Genomic DNA, 14,928 nt, shown 5'->3' on the forward strand with positions numbered 1-14,928 from the left:
GCCACCCCCACCCACAAACCTCTGTGTGGGACACTTACCCAGTCTCAGCATGAATTTGAAATTTAAACTTAGCAAAGGTGTTGTATTACATTATATTTTACAAATGTTTCCACTGCTGTACTTTAGTTTGTCCACTGAGATTGTAATTGCACATTAATATTTTAGATAGTTGTATACTTGTATACTGATACTCTGTGTTCATAACCCAAGAAGCAGAAGGTCAAAACTGCTGTCCTGTATCACTTGGTTTCTAAAAGGATTTTACTATAAGTTACTGAACAGGTAATTATTATCAAATAATTTATGCCAAGTTGTTCAACAGTCAGAATTTAATTATTTGAAATGGCACTATCTTGTTTCAGTACTCCCGCTATCCTCTGTTTCAGATTTCTTGCAATTTGTGTATCTTTCTCCATGGCGACCATCTCCTCACACTGTCCTTCCTGCTGTCAATCAACACCCTTAGGTTTCTGGTAGAGGATGGTTACTGTGACAAGGTGTGTGCTAACTGCACATTACTACACAATGCCAGTTGTGACGGTGGTTACATGCAATTGGCAGAAGTGCAGATATGTTGAAATTTGTATTTCAAATTGACAACTTTAACACTTGCTTTCTTGACTGTTTCATATTTGTGCAAGTGTTTGAGAAAGTGATGAATGCCGACATTAGACAGATAGGGACATGCTGCTTCTTCCAAAGGAAGCTTTCTGACAATAGCTTGATTTTTATTTTAAAAATATTTGCTCTGAAGGTTTGAGGCAGCAGAGGACACATCGCACCAGACTATTCTGTCAGTGAAACTGCATTTTTTGGGGGACACTGCATAACCCTAAATGGTACTCAGGCCTCGCTTTAGGAACCACAGACTAGTACCCTCAAATGCACGCCTTTTGAACCACTTTCAAACAAGGCTACTGATGATATGAACTTTATTTGAGTTTATATTGTTACATAATATGTCATTTCACCAGTGTGAGGAGAAACACGGTCTTCATATTGAGGAGGAACTCCAGTGATTTAGTATTGCTCTTCATAAAGTTGGACGACTCACAAGAGCCAGACTTCGAGAAGAGTGATGAAAATTGATGCAGCACTGTGATACTCTTTTATTGGGTGAAGTTTCAAAAATGTTTGAACCTACATTTCCCAGAGTGATGCAATCTACCCAATTTTGGTTGGTAGTTTACAAGCCCAAACCCTGCCGACATCACTCTGGCACCATCAGGGATAATCTTCTCAGACTTGAAAACTGACCTTTAAGGAGTTCCCTTTTAAAAATGACAAAATGTGTCTCCTGGACTTTCAAACAGCCTCATTTACAGTATTTTATTGTTAGTGACTTATTTAACAAACTCAATTTCCATTTCACTTGCATAGTGAAGGTTTGAAATTCCTTATAGATTATTGTCCGTAGTACTGTGGAGGCAGCATGCGTTATAGCCTATTGTTCAAGAGAATTTAACCTGCTATCAGTAACCTGTAACTTTAATAACTGACTTCATTTTGATTGGATCATCCATCTACAATGTAAAGCAGTCTTTACAGAAACAAAATTAAGAGGACAGTGTACATTTATAGCCTGGATTACGTTAACTTAATTTGTTATTTTAAATCTTAAATAATTTAGGTCAAGGTCATGATACAATTTATTGTCAATCTCTTGATAGAGTGTACAGGTCAACAAAATGATGTTCCTTAAGTGCTAAGGTTTAAAAAATTTAAAAACTAATTATGAAAAATAAAAAGAGGTGCAAAAGACGGCATAGTTTTGCTTATTAAATAAAGTGCAGTCTCATGTATCCTGAAATATTTACATTACATAAATTGTGACAAAGATATGAATTGAGCAGCAAATTGAAAATCTGAAAAAAATGGCCGGGGCTTTCTGGATGACAAACTATGTAACTGCGACACTCTTTCTTCGTTACCTCAAACATCTTTGGCCTTTCTGTGCTACAATTGTTACTTATTGGCCGACAGTTATTATTAAATATCGTCTGAATTATCTACATCTAATTCCTACAATCTTGATATATTGATGTAGAAAGTAGCTGGTACAGATGACTGACAGTGACATTATTTTACATACTTTAATTTCTAAATTAATGTTTAAATTCTATTAGTAGATTCATTTCTCTATCATGCAGTATTATTATACTTCATGAATTTATACATGTTTTAAAATAATGTTTTATATTTATATACTTTCTCTTATCTACTAAGAAGTGAGGACTTTGTAGGCTATTTCTCATAATTGGCAAACTCAGCTTGTGTGAAGATCTTGCACAAAATCATTAAAAAGAAGTCACACAGGGCAAGAGGGAACAGATGATCAGATTGGTTTTAACTTATTTGAAAGAGAAAACAAAGGGAAACGATAACATTATTATTCAAAATCTCTGTCTATCACAGTTTATAGACCAGCTTTCTACTTCAGTTTTGACCTATTGTACTTGGCTTTAATGGTTTTCTTGTACAGTGAGGGAATATTACAGACACTTTCAGTTTTACCCCCTGTGGTTTAGATAATCTCACTACACTGTTGGCTTGTTTACAGCCTGTCTGACCAATCATGTTTCTTGTCCTGTTGTACGTCTTTGTAGTGATGTTGCTGTGTTCGCAGATCTCAGCAATTACTTTGGTGAGTACAGTGTTAGAATAATAATAGAAATCATAAAAATAACCCTCAAGTTGTAAAAAAAATCCAAATGATCCTTTAATTAATTACCGATAATGTGCAAATCTAAACCTGAAAGCTGTGCTCCCCCACACCCCAATCACAGGTTGTGTGTGCCAAAGAGCCAATCTGCTGACAGAAAGAGAGACAGAGGAGGGAGGAGGGAGAGTAGTAGAGAAAACCGAAGGAGAGAAGACCACTCTCTGAGCTACTCAGCTGATAAGGTAAGAGCTCTGCTGGTCTCTGATCTACAATTAATATGTATTACTTTTAGATTTTCCTCATATGTAAATGCTGCTGGGTTTTGCTTCACTCTGAGTCAACTTGTTCTGTTCTCCACTGTGTTTACATTCCTCATTTTTTAATTGTTTATTTGCAACAGAATGGCAGTGAGTTTTATGTTGTGGCCATAGTTGGCAACAATAAAGCGGCAGATATTTTATAGCCGTGTGGTGTATATCCATAGTTAACAGCTCCTTTACACATTTTATTATTATCATATATCCATATTTGATGCTATAACATTTGATTACAGCTGAAAATCATGCACAGAATGCTATTTCTAATGATAATCATGCATTATGTATTTGTTGAAAGACAGGAGCATGGTGACTCAACAAGCCATAATTTTTCCAGTATTTTAATGAAAAGAAAAACCGAACATTGGGTTTCATATTGTTCTCGTCACGACAAATGATCGCCTACTTATTATGGTCAACATTTTTGTGTGCAAATGAATGTCAATGCTCTCATTGCGTTGGATAGTTATGGTGTCTGGCTTGTCAATTCATTGATTTTCAGTCATTAGACAATGACTGAAAATGTAACATTAAACAAATAGTGATAGGTTTAGTGTTGCGTATTGCATTTGTGCAAAATGGCTGTCAATTATCTCAATGTCTATACTGGAAAAAGCTAGAGAAAATGATAAAAGAAATGACATGCATATCAAATACACACTGCAGTTCGCACAATGACAGTTGGGGCACAATATGGGAACTAAGGCCAAGTAGGACACATTTGAGATTAGTTGCACCTTTGGGAATAAAAATCCCATTTAACACAGGGACATCAGCATGTCAGTGCTGTGGATATAAAGTCCTGAACTGGGTCAATAATCCCTCACTGAGATATACACTACATTTAAATATTTAGTGCAATATATGGACAATCAGAGTTAAAAAAAAAAATATATATATATATAATATAGTAAGCACAGTATTGTTTATATTTATATTTTCATTCTGATAGGAAAGAAATTAAGTCTGGGATTCATCTGGGATTTCTAAAGTCACTCTGAGGACTTTGGAAGTGTCCCAAGTTAAATATTTGAGTGTTGACTTTGGAATTTCACTTGGGACATTGACTTTCAAATTAACGTATTTTTCACAGTTGTTCAGTATAATTAGAAAAACCTCAGAATTTTAATACCTGAGCAGCAGGCACATTGTATTTTAAAGCAAAGCAGATTTAAAACTGTTGCTGTTAGTAATTTGTTTACATCTATTTCTGCATGTCCAATACATGGCCAAAGTGTAAAATGATTTAGGTAAACCTCTTCTAGGTGGAGAGATAAAAACACAGAATGCAATCTTTTCCAGCAGTTTTGCAAATGGCAGCCATCTACAATGGATCCATTCTCAGTGTGGTGTTCTGCCCCCCGGCTCTATCCAACACAATCCCAACAACTCCCTCACCAACCCTCATTCCCTGTCTCCCTCACACCACCCTCCATGTCTAGATCATAATACTGCAAAATCATGTAAATGTGTTTACAGTATGTGGATTCTGTACATATTTTCTGATTTGTATTCAGCTGGTATTACGTGATGTTGCAGGACTCTGTGTACTAATTACAACGATAATGATAAAGTAATTCGCTCAGGCCTAAGAGGTGCAAAAAAGGGGAGTGAGGGAACTGATAATAAAGCCAAATATGTACGTGCCCACACAGCTCTGAGATCAGGTGTAATCAGCCAAAACAATTCAAATCACATGTGTGGGTTTACCATGGGTTTCCAGGGCCTTTAAAGGGTTTTTATTAGCTTTTATAGGATCATTTTCACTTGTTAAAAAGCAGAAGATTGTTGTCATAATTAAAACCAAATTGACTTGTGCTGGGAGACAGGATGATAACGACCTTCTCCCGTGTAAGAGGATTATAAAGGTCAGCGTCTGCTTGAAATTACCTGTTTGTAACACATGTCTGAAGGCAGAAGGGTTTATACCTGTTCTGACCCCACTCGAAGCTGGCGTAAAAATGCTTGCATTTGGCAAGATGCCGAGCACAATAATCCTGTAAAACAGCACATACAGACAGCCTTTCCCTAAAGGCATTCATAGTGTTGCACTCATTTGTTCACTCAAAAAGTGATGAAAATAATTATGTGAAGAATGAGAAAAGAGAGAAGTTCAAACCATGCATGTTGTCTCACCTCCACACAGCTGAGCAATTACAGCGTGAAGTGGGTTGTAAATCAGGTTGTCCATATCAAAAAGCGCAGAAATTTCCAGACGCACCATTTTCAAACGTTGTTTGACCATCTGAAAGTACATCAATGTCTCAACATGCTTTTGTTTCTGATGGGGGATAGTCATTATTTGCAAAAGAGGTTGCTTGACAGGAAAACATAAACATAAAGTGTATTACGCATTTGAACAATTAGCTGATGACATTGATTTTCTGGTGAAGATGGTCGCTAAATTAGAACTGTTGTGTGGAGACAAAGTTGAACTGTGCATACAAAGAAGGTTTGGTTATATCAGTTGATTATTGTTATCAAAAGCATTCAATCAGTGACGGGAATGGATCAGTAAATTAATGTTTAAGGAGCGTTTGAGTTGTAGACAAAGATGTTTTTAATAGACTCAATAATTTTAATAAATGTTATTAAAGCAGTTTGCCCCGAAGTCCACTTTTGTATGGGACCAATCATTCCTAGTTACAGCCCTGCTTCCATCACAAAAGCTTTAGCTCACAAGTTCGAAGTGGCTGGTCGAATTTGCTAAAAGCCACAGGAGTTACAACCAAGAGAGAACAAGAGACAGAAACAATCAAGCAAGGGTGGAGAAAAGGGGATTGTTGTGATTAAAAGACAATTATCTGTGCACATCGACTTCCCAGTGTTGTGCGGTGTCAGGCTCGAGCTGAGCTGTTCTGTCCCAGAAAGCCTCAGGAGACAATGGCTACTGTGTCTGGCGGAGGGAGGGGGTGCATTAACAAGTCTTGGAGTTTCATGACACGGTCACAGCACCGTGCAACTGTGTGAACACTCTTAATCCCACAGTTAAGCTCAATAGTGTTCTGTGTTTTATTAATGGTAGTCGTAGGAAGGATGAGTTGTCAGGTTGTTGAAGTTGTAAACAGATCTTTAAAAAAAGCTTTAAATGAACCTTATCAGTTGAAAAATCATAAATGAAGCTTACCTTTAAGTGGAACTATAACACAGACTGTAGAAAAAGAAAACAACATCTACGTGTTTAAAAGCAGCTTCAGAGTGACCTCAGTTCACGGTGTAGTTCAAGGACATCAAGGAGGAGTCTGTAGTGTCTTTGATCAGAGAGGCAGTGGAGATGTTTCTCTTATTCAACTTGTGTTCCAGCCCCAGCTCTATAGTAAGTTGTAGTAAGCCCAGTACCCCAGTAGTGCAGAGATCTAAAGTATCATTAAGATAAAACAATTATTGAAGTCTAGCTAAGTAGATTTGTACTTATCAGTAATTATGACTTTTGAACTAATTGGAACAAAGGTGATGACAGTTTCTTTCTAAAACAGGACACTCTTTTTTAACCAAACTGCTGCATGAAGTCCATCACTGAACTTCAGAAGCACAGATGTCTGAATTATCAGAAATGACAACATGTTATAAAAAAAACATCTTTAGCTGGGTAATCAGAACATGGATATTCAATTACATTAGCACTAATGCCGCATTCATTTCATACCAGTTATTTTAGTTGCGAGTTTCGAACTTGGAAATTCTGTTCACATCAACATTTAAGTTGTAATCACGACCGGGGAACTTTAATATTTTCTGAAACCTCAGATATAGCTGATAATATGGGTGTGCCAAACAGACGTGGATGCCTCATGTCTGCTAAAAAGGTGTCAATCAATTTAAGTTCTACGAATATTGTGTTGAGCAGCGATTAAAAATTGCGATCAATCGTGTTGTTATGCGCAAAATTTAATTCTAAAGTAGTGTATTGTGCACTTTTAATTTAAATGTAGCCTATTGCTATATACACAAAAGTGCAATTACATGTGGTTTGCAAACACTTTAAACAAATAAGGTGCTTTTTACCAGCAGTATTCTTTGCACAGTAGCAATGAAATATTTCTTGCAAATCTCAACTTAAACATTAATGTAATCAAATCAAATATAAAAACAAAGCTATTTGCCACTGCCAGGGCGTTACCTTTCATCTAGCTTGTTAAAACAAGTTACCATCAAAGTCCAGAGCCTCGATCATAACATCACAAAAGGTTAACATACTAGTGTATATGAATTTATTTTCTTGTTTTTTTTCTGAACAGGTATCAGAATGCAGAAACATTTTTCTTTTATCAGGGAGCAGCATAAACAGCCTGTGTTCAGTAGCAAGTGTCCCTGTAGAGTGAGGTGAAGTGGTCGAGCACAAGGTGTAGCGACAAGCGGGCGCATTCTTGTGAACTCGTCGCTGTTGTGCTCGCCTCACCACACGCCCGCCAGCCGAAAGGTCTTTTCACACGGGAAGTGACACTCCCCCTGTGTAGTCACTTGGCCCCATGGGGTTGCTCTGTGCTTCTCATGTGAACAGACAGGGAGACCAGCGTTCCGCGAGGAAACTGTGGGCGCTATAGAGAGAGTAACCAAGGCAACGGCTTCTGTGCGCTATACAGCTGTAGCCTATTTAATTTAAGTTAAAATTATACATAACTTTACCTGATACATTCAGTTTTGCGGGGGATGTTCTGCCATGTTAACTATTTAGCCTAATAAACAGTAATACATTGCTAGAAACTCACAAACAGCGAGGATCAGTCTCTCTTTCAATGATTTGTGCTGGCCGAGGCCTACAAAAAGTTCAAGAAAATTCAACTTCGGCGGCGGGCGGGCATGTGTGTGAGATAAGCACGACCGCAACAGTTTCATGTGAACACGCCGGCTTGTTGCTCCGCCTGTCAGAATGCCCGCACCTCCCTTCCTACACACTCACCTCTCATTGAAAATTAATTATGACATGCGTAAATCACTTCCCATGTGAAAAGGCCTTTACTTCTCCCACTTGCTGCATCCAACATAGTTTGCCGAAACCTTCTTCCACTGAATGTTTGGGTGGGTGATTTGCAGGCAGATGAACATCCCACCCCTCCTGTGACCCATGATTTCACTGTTTGTGTAGGCCTATTCAGAGCCAGCGAACAACAGACTTTCAAAATAATAATAGCCTAATAGCTTAATAATAAAAACTGCGTTAACGTGAGATAAAATAATTGTCTGTGTTAATTAATTAATGCGTTAACGCAATAATAATGGCTTAACGTGCCCAGCCCTTTTTCTTTCATTATTCATACAACCAACTCGGCGACCATACAATCATCTTTGAGTTGCCAGATGATGTGTAATATTGTAATCATGGAAAGACTAATAAAAATACATATAAAATACAAATAAAAGGTGATACTTTTTTAGTAGGTGATGTTTTTCAGTGTGTTATATAACTTTTTTCTGGCATCTTGGATGTTTTATGAAATAGTGGAAATAGTATTGCTGTATTGTGGTCGGACTCTGCAGCTTGGTGTGACTTTGTGTAAGGAAACAATATTAGAGTTTAGGAGTGTTTTAGCCAATTTAGTACAATACTCTGCAGTATATTCCTGCCTTTCAATCATAGCATAGAAAAGCCTCCAGTCTTTCACATGTTTCCATTTGTTTACATCAATCAACTTACAGACACTTGTGAAAATCATTTAGATGAATAATCCATCCATGTTTGTTTTTTGTCTTGTCAGAATTACATTATTGCTTTGTAATGTAGACCAGAATTAAATGCACATGGGAATGATGTGATTTTGACAACAATACAAGCCGAAGCAATGAATCACCTTTCTCAAGTTTCTGCAAGTGGATTTTTGTTCGGTAATCAGGGTCCAAAATGAACACCAGCCAAATGCTGGTAAAATAATGCAAATGGTTGGTAGATTTACTTCACTCACCAGCCAAAAAACAATGATAATCTATTGACTGGAAAAGGAAAGGAAATGTACTTTATTGTCACATACACATACTTGTTGCAAAATTCATTCTCTGCATTTAACCCATCCCTCAAGGGAGCAGTGGGCAGCTGCTGTGCAGCGCCCAGGGACCGACAGATCTTTATCAGTGTCACTAACTGACTGGCTGGTACACTTTGAGCATTCACTAGTCATTGGCTGGTGGATAAAGAACTTAATTTGACACCCTTTTGGTAGCGACATTATTTGAAACCTGTGGCTGCCTGGAAGGTGGAAAAACACATATAAAAATAATAAATAAATAAAAATAGCAGATTGTGGTCACTGGGGTCAATCAAAAATTTGGTTCTTTAGTTTCTCTAGCCTCTGAAGCGTATAATAAGCTCATAATTTGACTTAAAGACAAACAGAAGCATTTAGGCTTCCTTACTACTTTCACTCATATTAGTCCTACCCCTCCTCATCATCTGCATCACCCCCTCCCAAACTCATTTCCTGCCTTCTGTTACACTGACCTCAAAAACAAAAAAGAATTGTGGATGTGCTCTCCATCAATCCAAAATGATCAAATATGCTCAGTTCCGTCCAGCGTAAACCGACTGGCCGTGTTGGATAGAAAGGCCTCGGAGCTCAAAGCCTCACCCATATTTGTTGAGATGAGGGGGAACAGTGTGGTCCTTTGTGGCCCCGTGTATATTTATGAATGGCTGAGCCTTGGGGCGAAGTCTCAGAACAATGCTGCTACACTGAAGGACTGATTTTCATATGGGAGGGGGGATGGTGATGGTGATGGTGGTGGCGGCAGAGGTGGTGTTGGGGAGGGCAGTTTATTCTCCACCGTTGGGGCTTGGTACAGAGAGTGGCGAGAGATCTTGCTGGCAACGGGCTGGTGTGACGCTTTGCATGTGAGTGTCAGAGGGAAGGGCTGCTGTAACTGCTCATACCGGAGCTGCTGAACGCTCGGGGTCGGCCACGGTCACCTACACAGGTGAGCGGCAGCACTTTTTTCCAGTTAGTTTTTTTTAAATGCTTTTGGAATTGGAATTTTTTTAGCAAGAAAGAAGCATGGGGATGTCTATTTGTGCAGATGGGAGAGGATAAAAGGAGGAACGTATCTTACTGGAAACCATTGATGATAACCAATAACTTGTAATCATGTGCTGTGGATTCCCTACACAACTGAACAGCAACAGGGGGTGTTTATGATATCTATCTATCTATCTATCTATCTATCTATCTATCTTAAAGGTCAGACACCTACAGTCAGGGTGAGTGTGGCTTGTTTGCGTGATTGTTCATAAATGCGATGATGAATAAGCGAGCGAAAAGATTGAGTTGGATGAGTCACAAGTTAGACTGAGTTAGGTAATGAGTAAGAGTGTGTGTGTGTGTGTGTACCCTAACGAATGCGTGCATGAGTTAACCATGCAGTCAGTGTCAGCGGGGGCTGCTAAAAGCCCAGCCAATTATTACTGGACAGATTTCGCTGCCTGTGCCATTAGCAGTGAGCTGTTCTTGTAATTGACAGAGTGTATTACCACATCCAAACAGTCATCTGATGCCAGGTAGAAGAGGCTCCGATTGCACAGCCAACCAAAACAGTTATTAAGTGATTAAGTAATTAACCAGTAGGCTAGTCTGCATTATTTGAATAAGAGACAGAAAGTTTTCTTTAATGACTCTGTCAGAAGCCTGTCCTATACTGCTTTTGCAAATAGAAGGTTTATAGAGACAAAGGTGGGAAAATATGTGTTCTCTATGGTGTCTTGCAGTTTTGTGTAAGTGTGAGTGGTGGTGAGGCATTTTAACTCTTAATTATGGCTCGATTGGTGAATTTTGAACTAGATCAAAGGGCCAAAAAGCACAATTCTTCCAGGTTAGGCAAAATCACATCAGCGGGACACATTTGAGTTTCAGATTTTCACCTTTTGCCTTAACGTTTTGATTTTGAGCTTTTCATTTTAATTTGTTGAGTTTTTGTAGTATAACACTAGATACATCTCAAGTTGCATCATTCCTGTAGATAATGTAAGAATGCCTATGCCTCCCATCAGGCTAAGAATTATTTTCAGTGCAAAGATGTGTCATCCTTCCAAATTTAACTGAAATCAGACCAGTGATGGAAGGACAGAGGCTGGCCGATTTATACTCACTTTCCCTCACTGATTTGGGACAGTGAGTCAAGTGGAGCATTGGGAGAGGGCCACACTTTATTTGTCTGTGTGGCTGAACAGGTGATGGCTCTGTTTGTCGCCCCCTTTTCTTCAGAGCGGAAGGGAGAGCGCTGTAAAGAAAGAGGAGGCCTGTGGCTCGCCATCTGCCCACTGGTCTGGGGATTGCCAGAGTCATTGGGTTTGCCAGGTAGAAAAGATGGAAATAAGCTATTGGTCCTGCTGATCTCTTGTTATGTTGGTGAGCTACCAACTGTCATGCTCACTTCATGTGCTCGTGGTGAAATACCCCTAAAATGTGATCTATCTCTGCAGGTCTTATCTTTAAGTAGAAAAAAAATGCATGCTGATTTGAAGTTTAAGCCAAACAGCAATGAGTGTGAAATGGAAAATGCACAGTGTGGCATTAGTACAAACTTGTTGGCAAGGAGTGTCACCCAAGCAAATACCAAAACACTTCTGACATCCTTAAGTCATTGCTTATTTGAAATTCCTCAGATAATCAAAGACAACAAACTTAATTATCACAGCAGCAGAAGTAAATACAAAAACAGATGCGTAGTATAGATAAAAGTACCCTAAAACAAAATACTACAGACATTATGGGCAAGATAAAGAGGTACTTTATGCAAATTACATACACTTAAAATATCTACTGCAAGAGGCAAGCAGCTATGCTTTTATTTTCTTTGATGACCTAAAAGTCCAGTCTGAATCTTGTATTTATGCCAGCACACTCTGCTGTACCTTGGACAGACTGTGTGACTGGATATTGGCATGTCTCCGTGTTTATGTTTGCATCTCTATGAGTGTGTGTGCGGTGCGCTGTGCTCATCGCCGCTCAATGCTCCATGTGTGGGAGGGAGAGCAGTCATGTTTTAAGACCATCTGCTCCTCTGAGTATTTTAGTGGGGGCCTTAGCTTGTGGTGGACTAACACACGTCACAGGCAAACAGAAAAGCGCAAGCTGTGAGCGGGCCTGTTCCGGAAAGATTCCTCCAGTTTCTCCGTTGCACAATGGGCAGTGTGTGTTATGCATACAAGGTTCTGATTCTCTTTTTTCCCCTGTGCAAGAGCCACTGCAATGCTCTTGTACACGGGCCTCAGACAATAATCACAATGAAAATGTTCTTCTTGGTACAGTTGATTGTTTGTGTGAGTGTAAAGGTTTGTGTAAGCAATTTCAATAATGTAAAATGACTCATAAAAGGTGTCGTGGCCTGATTTAGCAGAGATGATTGTTCAGATAGCATCTGTATCCCTGAAGCGTGATGTGGAATAAGTAATTATGTTGACACCTTAGATTTTAGAAGAGGATGTGCTGCACATGGCAGCAACAAGACCAGACTAAGAGTAACTGAATAATACTGATTTAGATTACATATATTCAGGCCTAGACTTTGTCTTTTGGCTTATACAACATGCTAATTATTACTGTTTTTTTTTTTTGTCTTTTTAGCTTATTCCTTCGTGATAAAAGAACATAAGAAGTAACAAGTATGACATGATTCTCTTTGTGCTCTCTCTGTCTGCTCGCACATTCAGTGTACACATACCCTATATACAATGACCACAGTCCCAGCAGGACAATGGAGCAGGCTGAGCTTATGAACAACACAGAGGGGATGCAGAGGAAGGTCACATAGCTGCACACCCCACACTGAGGAGTGTGTTGGCATGCTTTACGCTGCATGCATGTGTAGGGGGGTTATGGCATGCCACGTATTCGTTTGTATACGGCTCCAGAGCGTCAATGCAGCATTCTCCTCTTCAGCTCTTCTCCAGACTGTTTACCGAGGGATTCCCTTGAGGTTATCCATGGCTCAGTAGATGCCATCACTTGGCTGGTGGCCTAACGGCTTTTGGACACAGTGACTCACCCTACGTGTAACAATGAGAGCGGAAAACAATTTGCCTTTGTAACTTTTATATGTAAACTAGTTGGACCTCTGAGTGGATCCATGCTTGTGCACTCCGCCTACAAACATTCCTCAGCAGGAATAATATTACATCTGCATTCAGTTGAAAAGATCAATGATTATGCCCTGAAGCCTTCTTTTATTTCTGTAGTTCAAATTAATCCAGCCATGGCTTCTGATTAAGACACTTTGTCGAGTTTAATTGTGTGTTTTAAATAAATGAACATTTCTAAGATCAAAATCTAAATCAAACTAATGTAAATCTGTAATTTTACATTACCATGTTCATCTCACAAGTTCCTGTGTTCCTCCTACTCTCCGTATGTTCAAACACACATTACTCAAAGTGATAGTGAGTCATCATTCCTTCACCATGCAGCGTTTGCCCTTGTGTCCAGGGCAATATTAGAATGAAAAAGTTCTGCAAATGTCAACATGTTTTGCTTTGACCTCAGAAGAAAGTATGATCAAGGCCCAAAGTTCAAGGCACTGAGACACATGGAAATGGTGCAACAGAACAAAGGAATGCTAGTGGGCCAAAGAACAGCTCCAGAAATGCCTGGATGCATATTCAGAGCTGCCCACGACACATGTTAACCAGTGCTCACACAGACTACCTCTCTTCCCCTTCCCCTTGTCTTTCTCACATCTCTCTTTATCTCCCTTTTTGTTCATTTCCCATAGAATTTGACATCTAGGATTCAGAACAAGACGACCAAGGGAGAAGATAAACAAATTGAGGAAGAAGAAGAAGAAGAAGAAGAAGAAGAAGAAGAAGAAGAAGAAGAAGAAGAAGAAGAAGAAAAAGAAGAAGAAAAAGAAGTCAGGACTAAAAGGGAGCAGGAGCCTGGTGCTGAGGCTGGTATGAGGCAAGTGTTTTCTGTGCGGGTCGCGTGTTTGTGCAAGTGTGCACACGTATGCTGTGTGCTCTGTGCCAGCCGTTTGTCTGCCCCATCAATGAAGTCGTTGTTGTTGAGGTTGGTGGTGTCAGTGGCCCTGCCTGGCTGCTTTGCTCTATTCTCTCCTGCCGTTGCTGATGCGTGGCCTCTCTGCCTGGACACACTCGCCCAGCTCTTGGTCTTTTGTTGCAGTGCAGATGGTGGAGCTTGACGCAACATTAGAGAAAAGTTAGGGTTGTCACAGCCAACAGTGTGGCATTATGGGCCAAGACGTCTTGAAATGTTACCCCTTTAAGAGATGTTTATTTCAAAGCGGCTCTTATCAGTATTTCTGAAATTACAGTGTGAAAGCAAAGAAACTCGTAAAGATGAACCTAGAGAGAATTGTCATTTGATCTGCAGCTCCACTGGGCTTTACAGATCTTTATATCGAGTTTTAGCTCATTGTTTAGCTGTCTGACCAGAATCTTAACTGTTTCGTTTTACTCTCAGCGCTAGTACTAGAAGGTAGCTATTAGCCAACTGTAAGCTTTAAGTGCTAAAATATCTGTAAAACTATGTCTGTGACAAATCCATGGCCTCTCGCAATGTCGAGCCAACAGAATTTTTCACTTCACTCCATCGACAAGGCTAATATTGGTCATGGATTCCCTTGGGGATGTTGTGATGTGTTAATCATGAAGCTCTAAAACACAATCCACTCTTAGGCCTGCCATCTGCACACACAGGCTGCTGCAGCATGAGGCTAAATCCTCCGCTTCTACTTCTGGATGAATTCATTCTACATCCGTTGCACTACGACAGTAATCATGATAATAGCATACATTTTATTTATATAGCATTTAAGCAGTTACACATTTCTTTAAAAATGCGAAAATAAAAACCCATTTGTATGTTGAAAATATAAACTAAACACTCAAAAATGATTGATAAACAATTGCATTAGCATATGTAGATGAATTGCAATAGTTCCTGGTATTGCATTACTGTTACCTGCCTCAAACTGCAGAGTGAAATCTGTAGAACATCTAAACGTGTAAAT

Source organism: Micropterus dolomieu, linkage group LG03, assembly GCF_021292245.1.
Source record: "Micropterus dolomieu isolate WLL.071019.BEF.003 ecotype Adirondacks linkage group LG03, ASM2129224v1, whole genome shotgun sequence".
NCBI lineage: Eukaryota > Metazoa > Chordata > Actinopteri > Centrarchiformes > Centrarchidae > Micropterus > Micropterus dolomieu.